This window comes from Rhipicephalus microplus, chromosome X (assembly GCF_043290135.1).
Source record: "Rhipicephalus microplus isolate Deutch F79 chromosome X, USDA_Rmic, whole genome shotgun sequence".
Lineage (NCBI taxonomy): Eukaryota > Metazoa > Arthropoda > Arachnida > Ixodida > Ixodidae > Rhipicephalus > Rhipicephalus microplus.
In genome coordinates, this window is record NC_134710.1 from 511,054,808 (window position 1) to 511,081,334 (window position 26,527).

Sequence of the window (26,527 nt, forward strand, 5' to 3'; positions counted from 1 at the left end):
ACAATATAGCAGTTTCGCACTTGTAACGGTACAACACGCAGTACCTGGCTAGTGCATGCCGTTTTATGTCCTTTCACAATATTTTACCTATCGCAGTTTCGTAGTCGCAATAAAACAACACTATCTCATCAGATGACGTCGTTTTTGGTGGTTTCACGACGCTACCTAGCTTAAACTAACATAACTCAACCTAACATAACCTTCGCACTTCTATCGTTAGAAAACATTTTACTCGCTACTTTACAATGCTCTCTACAACAATACGACGGTTTCATGCGCTTTCACATTAGATATCGCAGTTGCCGACATGTAAGGGTAAAAAACACTGCATCTCACTAAGTGACATTGTTAAATGCGGTTTTACGACGGTTCATATCTTAACCTAACCTAACATTCGCACTTGTATCTCAAAACGCTCTATTACACTGTTTCGTTCACAATTACGATATTTGCATGACCTCACAGTTTTTCACCAACTTATTACAGTACAGAACGCTGTATCTCGCTAAATGACATCCTTCTTTAAGATTTTACGATGCTTGCATGCGCTTTAACGAGAATATCACAACATAGCACTTTCGCACTTGTAACGGTACAACACGCAGTATTTGGCTTGTTCATGCCGTTTTGTGTGCTTTCACATTTCAGCTATCGCAGTTTCGTACTCGCAATAAAACAACACTATCTCGTTAGATGACGTCGTTTTTGGTGGTTTCACGACGCAACCTAGCTGAAACTAACATAACTCAACCTATTATAACCTTCAGACTTTTATCGTTAGAAAACGTTTTACTCGCTACTTTACAATGCTTTCTACAACATTACGACGGTTTCATGCGATTTAACTTAAGATATCGCAGTTCCCGACTTGTAATGGTGGAAAACACTGCATCTAACTGACTGACATTGTTTAATGCCGTTTTACGACGGTTCATTTCTTAACCTAACCTAACCTAAAATAACCTTACCTAACCTAACCTAAGCTAACTTAACCTAACCTAACCTATCCTAACCTAACCCAACCCAACCCAACCCAACCCAACCTAACCTAACCTAACCAAACCCAACCCAACCCAACACAACCTAAGCTAACCTAACCTAACCCAACCTAACCTAACCTAACCCAACCTAACCTAACCTAACCTAACCTAACCCAACCCAACCCAACCCAACCCAACCTAACCTAACCTAACCTAACCTAACCAAACCTAACCTAACCTAACCTAACCCAACCCAACCTAACCTAACCCAACCCAACCTACCCAAACCTAACCTAACCTAACCTTACCTAACCTAACCTAACCTAACCTTACCTAACCTAACCTAACCTAACCTAACCCAACCCAATCCAACCCAACCCAACCCCACCTAACCTAACCTAACCCAACCCAACCCAACCCAACCCAACCTAACCTAACCTAACCTAACCCAACCCAACCCAACCTAACCTAAACTAACCTAACCTAACCTAACCTAACCTAACCCAACCCAACCTAACCTAACCTAACATAACCTAACCCAACCCAACCCAACCCAACCCAACCTAACCTAATCTAACCTATACTAACCAAACCTAACCTAACCTAACCTAACCTGACCTAACCTAACCTAACCTTACCTTACCTAACCTAACCTAACCTAACGTAACCTAACCTAACCTAACGTAACCTAACCTAACCTAACCCAACCTAACCAACACAATCCAACCCAACCTAACCTAACCCAACCCAACCCAACCTAACCCAATCTAACCTAACCTAACCTAACCTAACCTAACCCAACCCAACCTAACCTAACCCAACCCAACCCAACCTAACCCAACCTAACATAACCTAACCTAACCTAACCTAACGACGGTTGCAAGCGCTTTCACATTAGATATCGCAGTTCCCGACTTGTAATGGTGAAAAACACCGCATCTCACTAAGTGACATTGTTTAATGCAGTTTTACGACGGTTCATATCTTAACATAACCTAACATCGCACTTGCATATAAAAACGCTCTATTACGCTGTTTCGTTCACAAATACGATATTTGCATAACCTCACAGTTTTTCACCAACTTATTGCAGTACAGAACGCTGTATCTCGGTAAATGAGATCGTTCTATAAGGTTTCACGATGCTTGCATGTGCTTTAACGAGAATATCACAATATAGCAGTTTCGCACTTGTAACGGTACAACACGCAGAACCTGGCTAGTGCATGCCGTTTTATGTCCTTTCACAATATTTTACCTATCGCAGTTTCGTAGTCGCAATAAAACAACACTATCTCATCAGATGACGTCGTTTTTGGTGGTTTCACGACGCTACCTAGCTTAAACTAACTCAACCTAACATAACCTTCGCGCTTCTATCGTTAGAAAACGTTTTACTCGCTACTTTACAATGCTTTCTACAACATTACGACGGTTTCATGCGATTTAACATAGGATATTGCCGTTCACGACTTGTAATGGTGAAAAACACTGCATCTCACTAAGTGACATTATTTAATGCGGTTTTACGACGGTTCATATCTTAACCTAACCTAACATTCGGACTTGTATCTCAAAACGCTCTATTACACTGTTTCGTTCACAATTACGATATTTGCATGACCTCACAGTTTTTCACCAATCGATTACAGTACAGAACGCTGTATCTCGCTAAATGACATCATTCTTTAAGGTTTCACAATGCTTGCATGCGCTTTAACGAGAATATCACGACATAGCAGTTTCGCACTTGTAACGGTACAACATGCAGTATTTGGCTTGTTCATTTCATTTTGTGTGCTTTCACAACATTTCACCTATCGCAGTTTCGTACTCGCAATAAAACGACACTATTTCGTTAGATGACGTTGTTTTTGGTGGTTTCACGACGCTACCTAGCTTAAACTAACATAACTCAACCTAACATAACCTTCGCACTTCTATCGTTAGAAAACGTTTTACTCGCTACTTTACATTGCTTTCTACAACATTACGATGGTTTCAAGCGCTTTCACATTAGATATCGCAGTTCCCGACTTGTAATGGTGAAAAACACTGCATCTCACTAAGTGACATTGTTTAATGCGGTTTTACGACGGTTCATATCTTAACCTAACCTAACCTAACCTAACCTTACCTAACCTAACTTAACCTAACCTAACCTAATCTAACTTAACCTAACCTAACCTAACCTAACCCAACCAGACCCAACCCAACCCAACCCAACCTAACCTAACCTAACCTAACCTAACCCAACCCAACCCAACCCAACCCAACCTAACCTAACCCAACCCAACCCAACCTAACCTAAACTAACCTAACCTAACCTAACCCAACCCAACCCAACCTGACCTAACCTAACCTAACCTAACCAAACCTAACCCAACCCAACCTAACCTAACCTAACCCAACCTAACCTAACCTAACATAACCTAACCTAACCCAACCCAACCCAACCCAACCCAACCCAACCTAACCTAACCTAACCTAACCTACCCAAACCTAACCTAACCTAACCTAACCTAACCTTACCTAACCTAACCTAACCTAACCTAACGTAACCTAACCTAACCTAACCTAACGTAACGTAACCTAACCTAACCTAACCTAGCCCAACCTAACCCAACCCAACCCAACCCAACCCAAACCAACCTAACCTAACCTAACCCAACCCAACCTAACCTAACCTAACCCAACCTATCCCAACCTAACCTAACCTAACCCAACCCAACCCAACCCAACCTAACCTAACCTAACCTAACCTACCCAAACCTAACCTAACCTAACCTAACCTTACCTCCTAACCTAACCTAACCTTACCTAACCTAACCTAACCTAACCCAACCCAACCCAACCCCACCTAACCTAACCTAAACTAACCCAACCCAACCCAACCCAACCCAACCTAACCTAACCTAACCCAACCCAACCCAACCTAACCTAAACTAACCTAACCTAACCTAACCTAACCTAACGACGGTTGCAAGCGCTTTCACATTAGATATCGCAGTTCCCGAATTGTAATGGTAAAAAACACTGCATCTCACTAAGTGACATTGTTAAATGCGGTTTACGACGGTTCATATCTTAACCTAACCTAACATTCGCACTTGTATCTCAAAACGCTCTATTACACTGTTTCGTTCACAATTACGATATTTGCATGACCTCACAGTTTTTCACCAACTTATTACAGTACAGCACGCTGTATCTCGCTAAATGACATCATTCTTTAAGATTTTACGATGCTTGCATGCGCTTTAACGAGAATATCACAACATAGCACTTTCGCACTTGTAACGGTACAACACGCAGTATTTGGCTTGTTCATGCCGTTTTGTGTGCTTTCACATTTCAGCTATCGCAGTTTCGTATTCGCAATAAAACAACACTATCTCGTTAGATGACGTCGTTTTTGGTGGTTTCACGACGCAACCTAGCTGAAACTAACATAACTCAACCTATTATAACCTTCAGACTTTTATCGTTAGAAAACGTTTTACTCGCTACTTTACAATGCTTTCTACAACATTACGACGGTTTCATGCGATTTAACTTAAGATATCGCAGTTCCCAACTTGTAATGGTGAAAAACACTGCATCTCACTGAGTGACATTGTTTAATGCCGTTTTACAACGGTTCATTTCTTAACCTAACCTAACCTAAAATAACCTTACCTAACCTAACCTAACCTAACCTAAGCTAACTTAACCTAACCTAACCTATCCTAACCTAACCCAACCCAACCCAACCCAACCCAACCTAACCTAACCTAACCCAACCCAACCCAACCCAACACAACCTAAGCTAACCTAACCTAACCCAACCTAACCTAACCTAACCTAACCTAACCCAACCTAACCTAACCTAACCTAACCTAACCCAACCCAACCCAACCCAACCCAACCTAACCTAACCTAACCTAACCTAAGCAAACCTAACCTAACCTAACCTAACCCAACCCAACCTAACCTAACCCAACCCAACCCAACCTAACCCAACCTAACCTAACCTAACCTAACCTAACCTAACGACGGTTGCAAGCGCTTTCACATTAGATATCGCAGTTCCCGACTTGTAATGGTGAAAAACACTGCATCTCACTAAGTGACATTGTTTAATGTGGTTTTACGATGGTTCATATCATAACCTAACCTAACATTCGCACTTGTATCTAAAAATGCTCTATTACACTGTTTCGTTCACAATTACGATATTTGCATAACCTCACAGATTTTCAGCAACTTATTGCAGTAGAGAACGCTGTATCTCACTAATTGACATTGTTCTTTAAGGTTTCACGATGCTTGCATGCGCTTTAACGAGAATATCACAGTATAGCAGTTTCGCACTTGTAACGGTACAACATGCAGTATCTGCCTTGTTCATGTCGTTTTGTATGCTTTCACAACGTTTCATCTATTGCAGTTTCGTACTCGCAATAAAACAACACTATCTCGTTAGATGACGTCGTTTTTGGAGGTTTCACGACGGTACCTAGCTTAAACTAACATAACTACACCTAACATATCCTTCGCACTTCTATCGTTAGAAAACGTTTTACTCCCTACTTTACATTGCTTTCTACAACATTACAACGGTTTCAAGTGCTTTCACATTAGATATCGCAGTTCCCGACTTGTGATGGTGAAAAACACTGCATCTCACTAAGTGACATTGTTTAATGCGGTTTTTCGACGGTTAATATCTTAACCTAACCTAACCTGACCTAACCTAACCAAACTTAACCTAACCTAACCTAACCTAACCTAACCCAACCCAACCCAACCCAACCCCACCCAACCTAACCTAACCTAACCTAACCAAACCTAACCTAACCTAACCTAACCTGACCTAACCTAACCTAACCTTACCTAACCTAACCTCACGTAACCTAACCTAACTTAACCTAACCTAACCTAACCTAACCCAACCTAACCAACCCAACCCAACCCAACCTAACCTAACCCAACCCAACCTAACCCAACCTAACCTAACCCAACCTAACCCAACCCAACCTAACCTAACCCAACCCAACCCAACCTAACCCAACCTAACATAACCTAACCTAACCTAACCTAACCTAACGACGGTTGCAAGCGCTTTCACATTAGATATCGCAGTTCCCGACTTGTAATGGTGAAAAACACCGCATCTCACTAAGTGACATTGTTTAATGCAGTTTTACGACGGTTCATATCTTAACATAACCTAACATCGCACTTGTATCTAAAAACGCTCTATTACACTGTTTCGTTCACAAATACAATATTTGCATAACCTCACAGTTTTTCACCAACCTATTACAGTACAGAACGCTGTATCTCGCTAAATGACATCATTCTTTAAGGTTTCACAATGCTTGCATGCGCTTTAACGAGAATATCACAACATAGCAGTTTCGCACTTGTAATGGTACAACACGCAGTATTTGGCTTGTTCATGCCGTTTTGTGTGCTTTCACAACATTTCACCTATCGCAGTTTCGTACTCGCAATAAAACAACACTATCTCGTTAGAGGACGTCGTTTTTGGAGGTTTAACGACGCTACCTAGCTTAAACTAACATAACTACACCTAACATATCCTTCGCACTTCTATCGTTAGAAAACGTTTTACTCGCTACTTTACATTGCTTTCTACAACATTACGATGGTTTCAAGCGCTTTCACATTAGATATCGCAGTTCCCGACTTGTAATGGTGAAAAACACTGCATCTCACTAAGTGACATTGTTTAATGCGGTTTTACGACGGTTCATATCTTAACCTAACCTAACCTAACCTAACCTAACTTAACCTAACCTAACCTAACCTAACCTAACCTAACCCAACCCAACCCAACCCAACCAAACTCAACCTAACCTAACCTAACCTAACCCAACCAAACCCAACCCAACCCAACCTAACCTAACCTAACCTAACCCAACCCAACCTAAACTAACCTAACCTAACCTAACCTAACCCAACCCAACCCAACCTAACCTAACCTAATCTAACCTAACCTCACCCAACCCAACCTAACCTAACCTAACCTAACCTAACCCAACCTAACCTAACCTAACATAACCTAACCTAACTCAACCCAACCCAACCCAACCTAACCTAACCTAACCTAACCTAACCAAACCTAACCTAACCTAACCTAACCTAACCTAACCTTACCTAACCTAACCTAACGTAACCCAACCCAACCCAACCTAACCCAACCTAACATATCCTAACCTAACCTAACCTAACGACGGTTGCAAGCGCTTTCACATTAGATATCGCAGTTCCCGACTTGTAATGGTGAAAAACACTGCATCTCACTAAGTGACATTGTTTAATGTGGTTTTACGATGGTTCATATCATAACCTAACCTAACATTCGCACTTGTATCTAAAAATGCTCTATTACACTGTTTCGTTCACAATTACGATATTTGCATAACCTCACAGATTTTCAGCAACTTATTGCAGTAGAGAACGCTGTATCTCACTAAATGACATTGTTCTTTAAAGTTTCACGATGCTTGCATGCGCTTTAACGAGAATATCACAGTATAGCAGTTTCGCACTTGTAACGGTACAACACGCAGAATCTGGCTTGTTCATGTCGTTTGGTATGCTTTCACAACGTTTCATCTATTGCAGTTTCGTACTCGCAATAAAACAACACTATCTCGTTAGATGACGTCGTTTTTGGAGGTTTCACGACGCTACCTAGCTTAAACTAACATAACTACACCTAACATATCCTCCGCACTTCTATCGTTAGAAAACGTTTTACTCGCTACTATACATTGCTTTCTACAACATTACAACGGTTTCAAGCGCTTTCACATTAGATATCGCAGTTCCCGACTTGTAATGGTGAAAAACACTGCATCTCACTAAGTGACATTGTTTAACGCGGTTTTTCGACGGTTCATATCTTAACCTAACCTAACCTAACCTAACCAAACTTAACCTAACCTAACCTAACCTAACCCAACCCAACCCAACCCAACCCAACCCAACCTAATCTAACCCAACCCAACCCAACCTAACCTAACCTAATCTAACCTAGCCTAACCCAACCCAACCTAACCTAACCTAACCTAACCTAATCTAACCCAACCTAACCTAACCTAACATAACCTAACCTAACCCAACCCAACCCAACCCAACCCAACCTAACCTAACCTAACCTAACCTAACCAAACCTAACCTAACTTAACCTAACCTAACCTTACCTAACCTAACCTAACCTAACGTAACCCAACCCAACCCAACCTAACCCAACCTAACATATCCTAACCTAATCTAACCTAACCTAACGACGGTTGCAAGCGCTTTCACATTAGATATCGCAGTTCCCGACTTGTAATGGTGAAAAACACCGCATCTCACTAAGTGACATTGTTTAATGCAGTTTTACGACGGTTCATATCTTAACATAACCTAACATCGCACTTGCATCTAAAAACGCTCTATTACACTGTTTCGTTCACAAATACGATATTTGCATAACCTCCCAGTTTTTCACCAACTTATTGCAGTACAGAACGCTGTATCTCGCTAAATGACATCATTATTTAAGGTTTCACAATGCTTGCATGCGCTTTAACGAGAATATCACAGTATAGCAGTTTCGCACTTGTAACGGTACAACACGCAGTATCTGGCTTGTCCATGCCGTTTTGTGTGCTTTCACAACATTTCACCTATTGCAGTTTCGTACATGCAATAAAACACTATCTCGTTAGATGACGTCCTTTTTGGTGGTTTCATGACGCTACCTATCTTAAACTAACATAACTCAACCTAACATAACCATCGCACTTCTATCGTTAGAAAACGTTTACTCGCTACTTTACAATGCTCTCTACAACATTACGACGGTTTCAAGCGCTTTCACATTAGATATCGAAGTTCCCGACTTGTAATGGTGAAAAACACTGCATCTCACTAAGTGGCATTGTTTAATGCGGTTTTACGACGGTTCATATCTTAACCTAACCTAACCTAACCTAACCTTACCTAACCTAACTTAACCTAAGCTAACCTAACCTAACTTAACCTAACCTAACCTAACCTAACCCAACCAGACCCAACCCAACCCAACCCAACCTAACCTAACCTAACCTAACCCAATCCAACCCAACCCAACCTAACCTAACCTAACCCAACCCAACCCAACCTAACCTAAACTAACCTAACCTAACCTAACCCAACCCAACCCAACATGACCTAACCTAACCTAACCTAACCTAACCCAACCCAACCCAACCCAACCCCACCCCACCTAACCTAACCTAACCTAACCTACCCAAACCTAACCTAACCTAACCTAACCTAACCTTACCTAACCTAGCCTAACCTAACCTAACGTAACCTAACCTAACCTAACGTAACATAACCTAACCTAACCTAACGTAACCTAACCTAACCTAACCTAACCGAACCTAACCCAACCCAACCCAACCCAACCTAACCCAACCCAAACCAACCTAACCTAACCTAACCTAACCCAACCTAACCTAACCCAACCTAACCTAACCTAACCTAACCCAACCCAACCCAACCCAACCTAACCTAACCTAACCTAACCTACCCAAACCTAACCTAACCTAACCTAACCTTACCTAACCTAACCTAACCTAACCTTACCTAACCTAACCTAACCTAACCCAACCCAACCCCACCTAACCTAATCTAACCCAACCCAACCCAACCCAACCTAACCTAACCTAACTTAACCTAACCCAACCCAAGCCAACCTAACCTAAACTAACCTAACCTAACCTAACCTAACCAAACCCAACCCAACCTAACCTAACCTAACCCAACGCAACCCAACCCAACCCAACCCAACCTAACCTAACCTAACCTAACGACGGTTGCAAGCGCTTTCACATTAGATATCGCAGTTCCCGAATTGTAATGGTGAAAAACACTGCATCTCACTAAGTGACATTGTTTAATGTGGTTTTACGACGGTTCATATCATAACCTAACCTAACATTCGCACTTGTATCTAAAAACGCTCTATTACACTGTTTCGTTCACAATTACGATATTTGCATAACCTCACAGTTTTTAAGCAACTTAGTACAGTACAGAACGCTGTATCTCGCTAAATGACATCATTCTTTAAGGTTTTACGATGCTTGCATGCGCTTTAACGAGAATATCACAACATAGCACTTTCGCACTTGTAACGGTACAACACGCAGTATTTGGCTTGTTCATGCCGTTTTGTGTGCTTTCACATTTCAGCTATCGCAGTTTCGTACTCGCAATAAAACAACACTATCTCGTTAGATGACGTCGTTTTTGGTGGTTTCACGACGCAACCTAGCTTAAACTAACATAACTCAACCTAACATAACCTTCGCACTTCTATCGTTAGAAAACGTTTTACTCGCTACTTTACAATGCTTTCTACAACATTACGACGGTTTCATGCGATTTAACTTAAGATATCGCAGTTCCCGACTTGTAATGGTGAAAAACACTGCATCTCACTGAGTGACATTGTTTAATGCCGTTTTACGACGGTTCATTTCTTAACCTAACCTAACCTAACCTAACCTTACCTAACCTAACCTAACCCAACCTAAGCTAACTTAACCTAACCTAACCTAACCCAACCCAACCCAATCTAACCTAACCTAACCTAACCCAACCCTACCCAACCTTAGCTAACCTAACCTAACCAAACCTAACCCAACCCAACCCAACTCAACACAACCTAAGCTAACCTAACCTAACCCAACCTAACCTAACCTAACCTAACCTAACCCAACCCAACCCAACCCAACCTAACCTAACCTAACCTAACCAAACCTAACCCAACCCAACCCAACCCAACTCAACACAACCTAAGCTAACCTAACCTAACCCAACCTAACCTAACCTAACCTAACCTAACCCAACCCAACCCAACCCAACCTAACCCAACCTAACCTAACCTAACCTAACCTAACCTAACCTAACGATGGTTGAAAGCGCTTTCACATTAGATATCGCAGTTTCCGACTTGTAATGGTGAAAAACACCGTATCTCACTAAGCGACATTGTTTAAGGCAGTTTTACGACGGTTCATGTCTTAACCTAACCTAACATAACCTAACCTTACCTAACCTAACTTAACCTAACCTAACCTAACCTAACCCAACCCAACCCAACCCAACCCAACCTAACCTAACCTAACCTAACCCAACCCAACCTAACCTAAACTAACCTAACCTAACCCAACCCAACCCAACCTAACCTAGCCTAACCTAACCCGACCCAACCTAACCTAACCTAACCTAACCTAACGTAACCTAACCTAACCTAACCTAACGTAACGTAACCTAACCTAACCTAACCCAACCTTACCCAACCCAACCCAACCCAAACCAACCTAACCTAATCCAACCCAAACCAACCTAACCTAACCTAACCTAACGACGGTTGCAAGCGCTTTCACATAAGATATCGCAGTTCCCGACTTGTAATGGTGAAAAACACTGCATCTCAATAAGTGACATTGTTTAATGTGGTTTTACGATGGTTCATATCATAACCTAACCTAACATTCGCACTTGTATCTAAAAATGCTCTATTACACTGTTTCGTTCACAATTACGATATTTGCATAACCTCACAGATTTTCAGCAACTTATTCTGTAGAGAACGCTGTATCTCACTAAATGACATTGTTCTTTAAGGTTTCACGATGCTTGCATGCGCTTTAACGAGAATATCACAGTATAGCCGTTTCGCACTTGTAACGGTACAACACGCAGTATCTGGCTTGTTCATGTCGTTTTGTATGCTTTCACAGTGTTTCATCTATTGCAGTTTCGTACTCGCAATAAAACAACAATATCTCGTTAGATGACGTCGTTTTTGGAGGTTTCACGACGCTACCTAGCTTAAACTAACATAACTACACCTAACATATCCTTCGCACTTCTATCGTTAGAAAACATTTTACTCGCTACATTACAATGCTTTCTACAACATTACAACGGTTTCAAGCGCTTTCACATTAGATATCGCAGTTCCCGACTTGTAATGGTGAAAAACACTGCATCTCACTAAGTGACATTGTTTAACGCGGTTTTTCGACGGTTCATATCTTAACCTAACCTAACCTAACCTAACCTAACCAAACTTAACCTAACCTGACCTAACCTAACCTAACCTAACCCAACCCAACCCAACCCAACCCCACCCAACCTAACCTAACCTAACCTAACCAAACCTAACCTAACCTAACCTAACCTGACCTAACCTAACCTAACCTTACCTAACCTAACCTAACGTAACCTAACCTAACTTAACCTAACCTAACCTAACCTAACCCAACCTAACCAACCCAACCCAACCCAACCTAACCTAACCCAACCCAACCTAACCCAACCTAACCTAACCCAACCTAACCCAACCCAACCTAACCTAACCCAACCCAACCCAACCTAACCCAACCTAACATAACCTAACCTAACCTAACCTAACCTAACGACGGTTGCAAGCGCTTTCACATTAGATATCGCAGTTCCCGACTTGTAATGGTGAAAAACACCGCATCTCACTAAGTGACATTGTTTAATGCAGTTTTACGACGGTTCATATCTTAACATAACCTAACATCGCACTTGTATCTAAAAACGCTCTATTACACTGTTTCGTTCACAAATACAATATTTGCATAACCTCACAGTTTTTCACCAACCTATTACAGTACAGAACGCTGTATCTCGCTAAATGACATCATTCTTTAAGGTTTCACAATGCTTGCATGCGCTTTAACGAGAATATCACAACATAGCAGTTTCGCACTTGTAATGGTACAACACGCAGTATTTGGCTTGTTCATGCCGTTTTGTGTGCTTTCACAACATTTCACCTATCGCAGTTTCGTACTCGCAATAAAACAACACTATCTCGTTAGAGGACGTCGTTTTTGGAGGTTTAACGACGCTACCTAGCTTAAACTAACATAACTACACCTAACATATCCTTCGCACTTCTATCGTTAGAAAACGTTTTACTCGCTACTTTACATTGCTTTCTACAACATTACGATGGTTTCAAGCGCTTTCACATTAGATATCGCAGTTCCCGACTTGTAATGGTGAAAAACACTGCATCTCACTAAGTGACATTGTTTAATGCGGTTTTACGACGGTTCATATCTTAACCTAACCTAACCTAACCTAACCTAACTTAACCTAACCTAACCTAACCTAACCTAACCCAACCCAACCCAACCCAACCAAACTCAACCTAACCTAACCTAACCTAACCCAACCAAACCCAACCCAACCCAACCTAACCTAACCTAACCTAACCCAACCCAACCTAAACTAACCTAACCTAACCTAACCTAACCCAACCCAACCCAACCTAACCTAACCTAATCTAACCTAACCTAACCCAACCCAACCTAACCTAACCTAACCTAACCTAACCTAACCCAACCTAACCTAACCTAACATAACCTAACCTAACTCAACCCAACCCAACCCAACCTAACCTAACCTAACCTAACCTAACCAAACCTAACCTAACCTAACCTAACCTTACCTAACCTAACCTAACGTAACCCAACCCAACCCAACCTAACCCAACCTAACATATCCTAACCTAACCTAACCTAACGACGGTTGCAAGCGCTTTCACATTAGATATCGCAGTTCCCGACTTGTAATGGTGAAAAACACTGCATCTCACTAAGTGACATTGTTTAATGTGGTTTTACGATGGTTCATATCATAACCTAACCTAACATTCGCACTTGTATCTAAAAATGCTCTATTACACTGTTTCGTTCACAATTACGATATTTGCATAACCTCACAGATTTTCAGCAACCTATTGCAGTAGAGAACGCTGTATCTCACTAAATGACATTGTTCTTTAAAGTTTCACGATGCTTGCATGCGCTTTAACGAGAATATCACAGTATAGCAGTTTCGCACTTGTACCGGTACAACACGCAGAATCTGGCTTGTTCATGTCGTTTGGTATGCTTTCACAACGTTTCATCTATTGCAGTTTCGTACTCGCAATAAAACAACACTATCTCGTTAGATGATGTCGTTTTTGGAGGTTTCACGACGCTACCTAGCTTAAACTAACATAACTACACCTAACATATCCTCCGCACTTCTATCGTTAGAAAACGTTTTACTCGCTACTATACATTGCTTTCTACAACATTACAACGGTTTCAAGCGCTTTCACATTAGATATCGCAGTTCCCGACTTGTAATGGTGAAAAACACTGCATCTCACTAAGTGACATTGTTTAACGCGGTTTTTCGACGGTTCATATCTTAACCTAACCTAACCTAACCTAACCTAACCAAACTTAACCTAACCTAACCTAACCTAACCTAACCTAACCCAACCCAACCCAACCCAACCCAACCCAACCTAATCTAACCCAACCCAACCCAACCTAACCTAACCTAATCTAACCTAGCCTAACCCAACCCAACCTAACCTAACCTAACCTAATCTAACCCAACCTAACCTAACCTAACATAACCTAACCTAACCCAACCCAACCCAACCCAACCCAACCTAACCTAACCTAACCTAACCTAACCAAACCTAACCTAACTTAACCTAACCTAACCTTACCTAACCTAACCTAACCTAACGTAACCCAACCCAACCCAACCTAACCCAACCTAACATATCCTAACCTAATCTAACCTAACCTAACGACGGTTGCAAGCGCTTTCACATTAGATATCGCAGTTCCCGACTTGTAATGGTGAAAAACACCGCATCTCACTAAGTGACATTGTTTAATGCAGTTTTACGACGGTTCATATCTTAACATAACCTAACATCGCACTTGCATCTAAAAACGCTCTATTACACTGTTTCGTTCAAAAATACGATATTTGCATAACCTCACAGTTTTTCACCAACTTATTGCAGTACAGAACGCTGTATCTCGCTAAATGACATCATTATTTAAGGTTTCACAATGCTTGCATGCGCTTTAACGAGAATATCACAGTATAGCAGTTTCGCACTTGTAACGGTACAACACGCAGTATCTGGCTTGTCCATGCCGTTTTGTGTGCTTTCACAACATTTCACCTATTGCAGTTTCGTACATGCAATAAAACACTATCTCGTTAGATGACGTCTTTTTTGGTGGTTTCATGACGCTACCTATCTTAAACTAACATAACTCAACCTAACATAACCATCGCACTTCTATCGTTAGAAAACGTTTACTCGCTACTTTACAATGCTCTCTACAACATTACGACGGTTTCAAGCGCTTTCACATTAGATATCGAAGTTCCCGACTTGTAATGGTGAAAAACACTGCATCTCACTAAGTGGCATTGTTTAATGCGGTTTTACGACGGTTCATATCTTAACCTAACCTAACCTAACCTAACCTTACCTAACCTAACTTAACCTAAGCTAACCTAACCTAACTTAACCTAACCTAACCTAACCTAACCCAACCAGACCCAACCCAACCCAACCCAACCTAACCTAACCTAACCTAACCCAATCCAACCCAACCCAACCCAACCTAACCTAACCTAACCCAACCCAACCCAACCTAACCTAAACTAACCTAACCTAACCTAACCCAACCCAACCCAACCTGACCTAACCTAACCTAACCTAACCTAACCCAACCTAACCTAACCTAACATAACCTAACCTAACCCAACCCAACCCAACCCAACCCCACCCCACCTAACCCAACCTAACCTAACCTACCCAAACCTAACCTAACCTAACCTAACCTAACCTTACCTAACCTAGCCTAACCTAACCTAACGTAACCTAACCTAACCTAACGTAACATAACCTAACCTAACCTAACGTAACCTAACCTAACCTAACCTAACCGAACCTAACCCAACCCAACCCAACCCAACCTAACCCAACCCAAACCAACCTAACCTAACCTAACCTAACCCAACCTAACCTAACCCAACCTAACCTAACCTAACCTAACCCAACCCAACCCAACCCAACCTAACCTAACCTAACCTAACCTACCCAAACCTAACCTAACCTAACCTAACCTTACCTAACCTAACCTAACCTAACCTTACCTAACCTAACCTAACCTAACCCAACCCAACCCCACCTAACCTAATCTAACCCAACCCAACCCAACCCAACCCAACCTAACCTAACCTAACTTAACCTAACCCAACCCAAGCCAACCTAACCTAAACTAACCTAACCTAACCTAACCTAACCAAACCCAACCCAACCTAACCTAACCTAACCCAACGCAACCCAACCCAACCCAACCCAACCTAACCTAACCTAACCTAACGACGGTTGCAAGCGCTTTCACATTAGATATCGCAGTTCCCGAATTGTAATGGTGAAAAACACTGCATCTCACTAAGTGACATTGTTTAATGTGGTTTTACGACGGTTCATATCATAACCTAACCTAACATTCGCACTTGTATCTAAAAACGCTCTATTACACTGTTTCGTTCACAATTACGATATTTGCATAACCTCACAGTTTTTAAGCAACTTAGTACAGTACAGAACGCTGTATCTCGCTAAATGACATCATTCTTTAAGGTTTTACGATGCTTGCATGCGCTTTAACGAGAATATCACAACATAGCACTTTCGCACTTGTAACGGTACAACACGCAGTATTTGGCTTGTTCATGCCGTTTTGTGTGCTTTCACATTTCAGCTATCGCAGTTTCGTACTCGCAATAAAACAACACTATCTCGTTAGATGACGTCGTTTTTGGTGGTTTCACGACGCAACCTAGCTTAAACTAACATAACTCAACCTAACATAACCTTCGCACTTCTATCGTTAGAAAACGTTTTACTCGCTACTTTACAATGCTTTCTACAACATTACGACGGTTTCATGCGATTTAACTTAAGATATCGCAGTTCCCGACTTGTAATGGTGAAAAACACTGCATCTCACTGAGTGACATTGTTTAATGCCGTTTTACGACGGTTCATTTCTTAACCTAACCTAACCTAACCTAACCTTACCTAACCTAACCTAACCCAACCTAAGCTAACTTAACCTAACCTAACCTAACCCAACCCAACCCAATCTAACCTAACCTAACCTAACCCAACCCTACCCAACCTTAGCTAACCTAACCTAACCAAACCTAACCCAACCCAACCCAACTCAACACAACCTAAGCTAACCTAACCTAACCCAACCTAACCTAACCTAACCTAACCTAACCCAACCCAACCCAACCCAACCCAACCTAACCTAACCTAACCTAACCAAACCTAACCCAACCCAACCCAACCCAACTCAACACAACCTAAGCTAACCTAACCTAACCCAACCTAACCTAACCTAACCTAACCTAACCCAACCCAACCCAACCCAACCTAACCCAACCTAACCTAACCTAACCTAACCTAACCTAACCTAACGACGGTTGAAAGCGCTTTCACATTAGATATCGCAGTTTCCGACTTGTAATGGTGAAAAACAGCGTATCTCACTAAGCGACATTGTTTAAGGCAGTTTTACGACGGTTCATGTCTTAACCTAACCTAACATAACCTAACCTTACCTAACCTAACTTAACCTAACCTAACCTAACCTAACCCAACCCAACCCAACCCAACCCAACCTAACCTAACCTAACCTAACCCAACCCAACCTAACCTAAACTAACCTAACCTAACCCAACCCAACCCAACCTAACCTAGCCTAACCTAACCCGACCCAACCTAACCTAACGTAACCTAACCTAACGTAACCTAACCTAACCTAACCTAACGTAACGTAACCTAACCTAACCTAACCCAACCTTACCCAACCCAACCCAACCCAAACCAACCTAACCTAATCCAACCCAAACCAACCTAACCTAACCTAACCTAACGACGGTTGCAAGCGCTTTCACATAAGATATCGCAGTTCCCGACTTGTAATGGTGAAAAACACTGCATCTCACTAAGTGACATTGTTTAATGTGGTTTTACGATGGTTCATATCATAACCTAACCTAACATTCGCACTTGTATCTAAAAATGCTCTATTACACTGTTTCGTTCACAATTACGATATTTGCATAACCTCACAGATTTTCAGCAACTTATTCTGTAGAGAACGCTGTATCTCACTAAATGACATTGTTCTTTAAGGTTTCACGATGCTTGCATGCGCTTTAACGAGAATATCACAGTATAGCCGTTTCGCACTTGTAACGGTACAACACGCAGTATCTGGCTTGTTCATGTCGTTTTGTATGCTTTCACAGTGTTTCATCTATTGCAGTTTCGTACTCGCAATAAAACAACAATATCTCGTTAGATGACGTCGTTTTTGGAGGTTTCACGACGCTACCTAGCTTAAACTAACATAACTACACCTAACATATCCTTCGCACTTCTATCGTTAGAAAACATTTTACTCGCTACATTACAATGCTTTCTACAACATTACAACGGTTTCAAGCGCTTTCACATTAGATATCGCAGTTCCCGACTTGTAATGGTGAAAAACACTGCATCTCACTAAGTGACATTGTTTAATGCGGTTTTTCGACGGTTCATATCTTAACCTAAACTAACCTAACCTAACCAAACTTAACCTAACCTAACCTAACCTAACCCAACCCAACCCCACCCAACCTAACCTAACCTAACCTAACCAAACCTAACCCAACCCAACCTAACCTAACATAACCTAACCTAACCCAACCTAACCTAACCTAACATAACATAACCTAACCCAACCCAACCCAACCCAACCCAACCTAACCTAACCTAACCTAACCTAACCTTACCTAACCTAACCTAACCTAACGTAACCCAACCCAACCCAACCTAACCCAACCTAACATATCCTAACCTAACCTAACCTAACCTAACGACGGTTGCAAGCGCTTTCACATTAGATATCGCAGTTCCCGACTTGTAATCGTGAAAAACACCGCATCTCACTAAGTGACATTGTTTAATGCAGTTTTACGATGGTTCATATCTTAACATAACCTAACATCGCACTTGCATCTAAAAACGCTCTATTACACTGTTTCGTTCACAAATACGATATTTGCATAACCTAACAGTTTTTCACCAACTTATTGCAGTACAGAACGCTGTATCTCGCTAAATGACATCGTTCTATAAGGTTTCACGATGCTTGCATGCGCTTTAACGAGAATATCACAATATAGAGGTTTCGCACTTGTAACGGTACAACACGCAGTACCAGGCTAGTGCATGCCGTTTTATGTCCTTTCACAATATTTGACCTATCGCAGTTTCGTAGTCGCAATAAAACAACACTATCTCATTAGATGACGTCGTTTTTGGTGGTTTCACGACGCTACCTAGGTTAAACTAACTCAACCTAACATAACCTTCGCACTTCTAACGTTATAAAACGTTTTACTCGCTACTTTACAATGCCTTTTACAACATTACGACAGTTTCATGCGATTTAACATAGGATATCGCCGTTCCCGACTTGTAATGGTGAAAAACACTGCATCTCACTGAGTGACATTGTTTAATGCGGTTTTACGACGGTTCATATCTTAACCTAACCTAACATTCGCACTTGTATCTCAAAACGCTCTATTACACTGTTTCGTTCACAATTACGATATTTGCATGACCTCACAGTTTTTCACCAACCTATTACAGTACAGAACGCTGTATCTCGCTAAATGACATCATTCTTTAAGGTTTTACAATCCTTGCATGCGCTTTAACGAGAATATCACAACGTAGCAGTTTCGCACTTGTAATGGTACAACACGCAGTATTTGGCTTGTTCATGCCGTTTTGTGTGCTTTCAAATTTCACCTATCGCAGTTTCGTACTCGCAATAAAACAACACTATCTCGTTAGATGACGTCGTTTTTGATGGTTTCACGACGCTACCTAGCTTAAACTAACATAACTCAACATAACATAACCTTCGCACTTCTATCGTTAGAAAACGTTTTACTCGCTACTTTACATTGCTTTCTGCAACATTACAATGGTTTCAAGCGCTTTCACATTAGATATCGCAGTTCCCGACTTGTAATGGTGAAAAACACTCCATCTCACTAAGTGACATTGTTTAATGCGGTTTTACGACGGTTCATATCTTAACGTAACCTAACCTAACCTAACCTAACCTAACTCAACCTAACCTAACCTAACCTAACCCAACCCAACCAAACCAAACCCAACCTAACCTAACCTAACCTAACCCAACCAAACCCAACCCAACCCAACCTAACCTAACCTAACCTAACCCAACCCAACCCAACCTAAACTAACCTAACCTAACCTAACCTAACCCAACCCAACCCAACCTAACCTAACCTAATCTAACCTAACCTAACTCAACCCAACCTAACCTAATCTAACCTAACCTAACCCAACCTAACCTAACCTAACATAAACTAACCTAACCCAACCCAACCCAACCCAACCCAACCTAACCTAACCTAACCTAACCTAACCAAACCTAACCTAACCTAACCTAACCTAACCTAACCTTACCTAACCTAACCTAACCTAACCTAACGTAACCCAACCCAACCCAACCTAACCCAACCTAACATATCCTAACCTAACCTAACGACGGTTGCAAGCGCTTTCACATTAGATATCGCAGTTCCCGACTTGTAATGGTGAAAAACACCGCATCTCACTAAGTGACATTGTTTAATGCAGTTTTACGACGGTTCATATCTTAACATAACCTAACATCGCACTTGCATCTAAAAACGCTCTATTACACTGTTTCGTTCACAAATACGATATTTGCATAACCTAACAGTTTTTCACCAACTTATTGCAGTACAGAACGCTGTATCTCGCTAAATGACATCGTTCTATAAGGTTTCGCGATGCTTGCATGCGCTTTAACGAGAATATCACAATATAGCAGTTTCGCACTTGTAACGGTACAACACGCAGTACCAGGCTAGTGCATGCCGTTTTATGTCCTTTAACAATATTTGACCTATCGCAGTTTCGTAGTCGCAATAAAACAACACTATCTCATTAGATGACGTCGTTTTTGGTGGTTTCACGACGCTACCTAGGTTAAACTAACTCAACCTAACATAACCTTCGCACTTCTAACGTTAGAAAACGTTTTACTCGCTACTTTACAATGCTTTTTACAACATTACGACAGTTTCATGCGATTTAACATAGGATATCGCCGTTCCCGACTTGTAATGGTGAAAAACACTGCATCTCACTAAGTGACATTGTTTAATGCGGTTTTATGACGGTTCATATCTTAACCTAACCTAACATTCGCACTTGTATCTCAAAACGCTCTATTACACTGTTTCGTTCACAATTACGATATTTGCATGACCTCACAGTTTTTCACCAACCTATTACAGTACAGAACGCTGTATCTCGCTAAATGACATCATTCTTTAAGGTTTTACAATGCTTGCATGCGCTTTAACGAGAATATCACAACATAGCAGTTTAGCACTTGTAATGGTACAACACGCAGTATTTGGCTTGTTCATGCCGTTTTGTGTGCTTTCACAACATTTCACCTATCGCAGTTTCGTACTCGCAATAAAACAACACTATCTCGTTAGAGGACGTCGTTTTTGGAGGTTTAACGACGCTACCTAGCTTAAACTAACATAACTACACCTAACATATCCTTCGCACTTCTATCGTTGGAAAACGTTTTACTCGCTACTTTACATTGCTTTCTACAACATTACGATGGTTTCAAGCGCTTTCACATTAGATATCGCAGTTCCCGACTTGTAATGGTGAAAAACACTGCATCTCACTAAGTGACATTGTTTAATGCGGTTTTACGACGGTTCATATCTTAACCTAACCTAACCTAACCTAACCTAACTTAACCTAACCTAACCTAACCCAACCCAACCCAACCCAACCAAACTCAACCTAACCTAACCTAACCTAACCCAACCAAACCCAACCCAACCCAACCTAACCTAACCTAACCTAACCCAACCCAACCTAAACTAACCTAACCTAACCTAACCTAACCCAACCCAACCCAACCTAACCTAACCTAATCTAACCTAACCCAACCCAACCTAACCTAACCTAACCTAACCTAACCCAACCTAACCTAACCTAACATAACCTAACCTAACTCAACCCAACCCAACCCAACCTAACCTAACCTAACCTAACCTAACCAAACCTAACCTAACCTAACCTAACCTAACCTTACCTAACCTAACCTAACGTAACCCAACCCAACCCAACCTAACCCAACCTAACATATCCTAACCTAACCTAACCTAACGATGGTTGCAAGCGCTTTCACATTAGATATCGCAGTTCCCGACTTGTAATGGTGAAAAACACTGCATCTCACTAAGTGACATTGTTTAATGTGGTTTTACGATGGTTCATATCATAACCTTACCTAACATTCGCACTTGTATCTAAAAATGCTCTATTACACTGTTTCGTTCACAATTACGATATTTGCATAACCTCACAGATTTTCAGCAACTTATTGCAGTAGAGAACGCTGTATCTCACTAAATGACATTGTTCTTTAAAGTTTCACGATGCTTGCATGCGCTTTAACGAGAATATCACAGTATAGCAGTTTCGCACTTGTAACGGTACAACACGCAGAATCTGGCTTGTTCATGTCGTTTGGTATGCTTTCACAACGTTTCATCTATTGCAGTTTCGTACTCGCAATAAAACAACACTATCTCGTTAGATGACGTCGTTTTTGGAGGTTTCACGACGCTACCGAGCTTAAACTAACATAACTACACCTAACATATCCTCCGCACTTCTATCGTTAGAAAACGTTTTACTCGCTACTATACATTGCTTTCTACAACATTACAACGGTTTCAAGCGCTTTCACATTAGATATCGCAGTTCCCGACTTGTAATGGTGAAAAACACTGCATCTCACTAAGTGACATTGTTTGACGCGGTTTTTCGACGGTTCATATCTTAACCTAACCTAACCTAACCTAACCTAACCAAACTTAACCTAACCTAACCTAACCTAACCTAACCTAACCCAACCCAACCCAACCCAACCCAACCCAACCTAATCTAACCCAACCCAACCCAACCTAACCTAACCTAATCTAACCTAGCCTAACCCAACCCAACCTAACCTAACCTAACCTAACCTAATCTAACCCAACCTAACCTAACCTAACATAACCTAACCTAACCCAACCCAACCCAACCCAACCCAACCTAACCTAACCTAACCTAACCTAACCAAACCTAACCTAACTTAACCTAACCTAACCTTACCTAACCTAACCTAACCTAACGTAACCCAACCCAACCCAACCTAACCCAACCTAACATATCCTAACCTAATCTAACCTAACCTAACGACGGTTGCAAGCGCTTTCACATTAGATATCGCAGTTCCCGACTTGTAATGGTGAAAAACACCGCATCTCACTAAGTGACATTGTTTAATGCAGTTTTACGACGGTTCATATCTTAACATAACCTAACATCGCACTTGCATCTAAAAACGCTCTATTACACTGTTTCGTTCACAAATACGATATTTGCATAACCTCACAGTTTTTCACCAACTTATTGCAGTACAGAACGCTGTATCTCGCTAAATGACATCGTTCTATAAGGTTTCACGATGCTTGCATGCGCTTTAACGAGAATATCACAATATAGCAGTTTCGCACTTGTAACTGTACAACACGCAGTACCTGGCTGGTGCATGCCGTTTTATGTCCTTTCACAATATTTGACCTATCGCAGTTTCGTAGTCGCAATAAAACAACACTATCTCATTAGATGACGTCGTTTTTGGTGGTTTCACGACGCTACCTAGGTTAAACTAACTCAACCTAACATAACCTTCGCACTTGTAACGTTAGAAAACGTTTTACTCGCTACTTTACAATGCTTTTTACAACATTACGACGGTTTCATGCGATTTAAACTGGGATATCGCCGTTCACGACTTGTAATGGTGAAAAACACTGCATCTCACTAAGTGACATTGTTTAATGCGGTTTTACGACGGTTCATATCTTAACCTAACCTAACATTCACACTTGTATCTCAAAACGCTCTATTACACTGTTTCGTTCGCAATTACAATATTTGCATGACCTCACAGATTTCACCAACCTATTACAGTACAGAACGCTGTATCTCGCTAAATGACATCATTATTTAAGGTTTCACAATGCTTGCATGCGCTGTAACGAGAATATCACAACATAGCAGTTTCGCACTTGTAACGGTACAACACGCAGTATTTGACTTGTTCATGCCGTTTTGTGTGCTTTCACAACATTTCACCTATCGCAGTTTCTACTCGCAATAAAACAACACTATCTCGTTAGATGACGTCGTTTTTGGTGGTTTCACGACGCTACCTAGCTTAAACTAACATCACTCAACCTAACATAACCTTCGCACTTCTATCGTTAGAAAACGTTTTACTCGCTACTTTACATTGCTTTCTACAACATTACGATGGTTTCAAGCGCTTTCACATTAGATATCGAAGTTCCCGACTTGTAAAGGTGAAAAACACTGCATCTCACTAAGTGGCATTGTTTAATGCGGTTTTACGACGGTTCATATCTTAACCTAACCTAACCTAACCTAACCTTACCTAACCTAACTTAACCTAAGCTAACCTAACCTAACTTAACCTAACCTAACCTAACCCAACCAGACCCAACCCAACCCAACCCAACCTAACCTAACCTAACCTAACCCAATCCAACCCAACCCAACCCAACCTAACCTAACCTAACCCAACCCAACCCAACCTAACCTAAACTAACCTAACCTAACCTAACCCAACCCAACCCAACCTGACCTAACCTAACCTAACCTAACCTAACCCAACCTAACCTAACCTAACATAACCTAACCTAACCCAACCCAACCCAACCCAACCCAACCCAACCTAACCTAACCTAACCTAACCTACCCAAACCTAACCTAACCTAACCTAACCTAACCTTACCTAACCTAGCCTAACCTAACCTAACGTAACCTAACCTAACCTAACGTAACATAACCTAACCTAACCTAACGTAACCTAACCTAACCTAACCTAACCGAACCTAACCCAACCCAACCCAACCCAACCTAACCCAACCCAAACCAACCTAACCTAACCTAACCTAACCCAACCTAACCTAACCCAACCTAACCTAACCTAACCTAACCTAACCCAACCCAACCCAACCCAACCTAACCTAACCTAACCTAACCTACCCAAACCTAACCTAACCTAACCTAACCTTACCTAACCTAACCTAACCTAACCTTACCTAACCTAACCTAACCTAACCCAACCCAACCCAACACAACCCCACCTAACCTAACCTAACCCAACCCAACCCAACCCAACCCAACCTAACCTAACCTAACTTAACCTAACCCAACCCAAGCCAACCTAACCTAAACTAACCTAACCTAACCTAACCTAACCAAACCCAACCCAACCTAACCTAACCTAACCCAACGCAACCCAACCCAACCCAACCCAACCTAACCTAACCTAACCTAACGACGGTTGCAAGCGCTTTCACATTAGATATCGCAGTTCCCGAATTGTAATGGTGAAAAACACTGCATCTCACTAAGTGACATTGTTTAATGTGGTTTTACGACGGTTCATATCATAACCTAACCTAACATTCGCACTTGTATCTAAAAACGCTCTATTACACTGTTTCGTTCACAATTACGATATTTGCATAACCTCACAGTTTTTAAGCAACTTAGTACAGTACAGAACGCTGTATCTCGCTAAATGACATCATTCTTTAAGGTTTTACGATGCTTGCATGCGCTTTAACGAGAATATCACAACATAGCACTTTCGCACTTGTAACGGTACAACACGCAGTATTTGGCTTGTTCATGCCGTTTTGTGTGCTTTCACATTTCAGCTATCGCAGTTTCGTACTCGCAATAAAACAACACTATCTCGTTAGATGACGTCGTTTTTGGTGGTTTCACGACGCAACCTAGCTTAAACTAACATAACTCAACCTAACATAACCTTCGCACTTCTATCGTTAGAAAACGTTTTACTCGCTACTTTACAATGCTTTCTACAACATTACGACGGTTTCATGCGATTTAACTTAAGATATCGCAGTTCCCGACTTGTAATGGTGAAAAACACTGCATCTCACTGAGTGACATTGTTTAATGCCGTTTTACGACGGTTCATTTCTTAACCTAACCTAACCTAACCTAACCTTACCTAACCTAACCTAACCCAACCTAAGCTAACTTAACCTAACCTAACCTAACCCAACCCAACCCAATCTAACCTAACCTAACCTAACCCAACCCTACCCAACCTTAGCTAACCTAACCTAACCAAACCTAACCCAACCCAACCCAACCCAACTCAACACAACCTAAGCTAACCTAACCTAACCCAACCTAACCTAACCTAACCTAACCTAACCCAACCCAACCCAACCCAACCTAACCTAACCTAACCTAACCAAACCTAACCCAACCCAACCCAACCCAACTCAACACAACCTAAGCTAACCTAACCTAACCCAACCTAACCTAACCTAACCTAACCTAACCC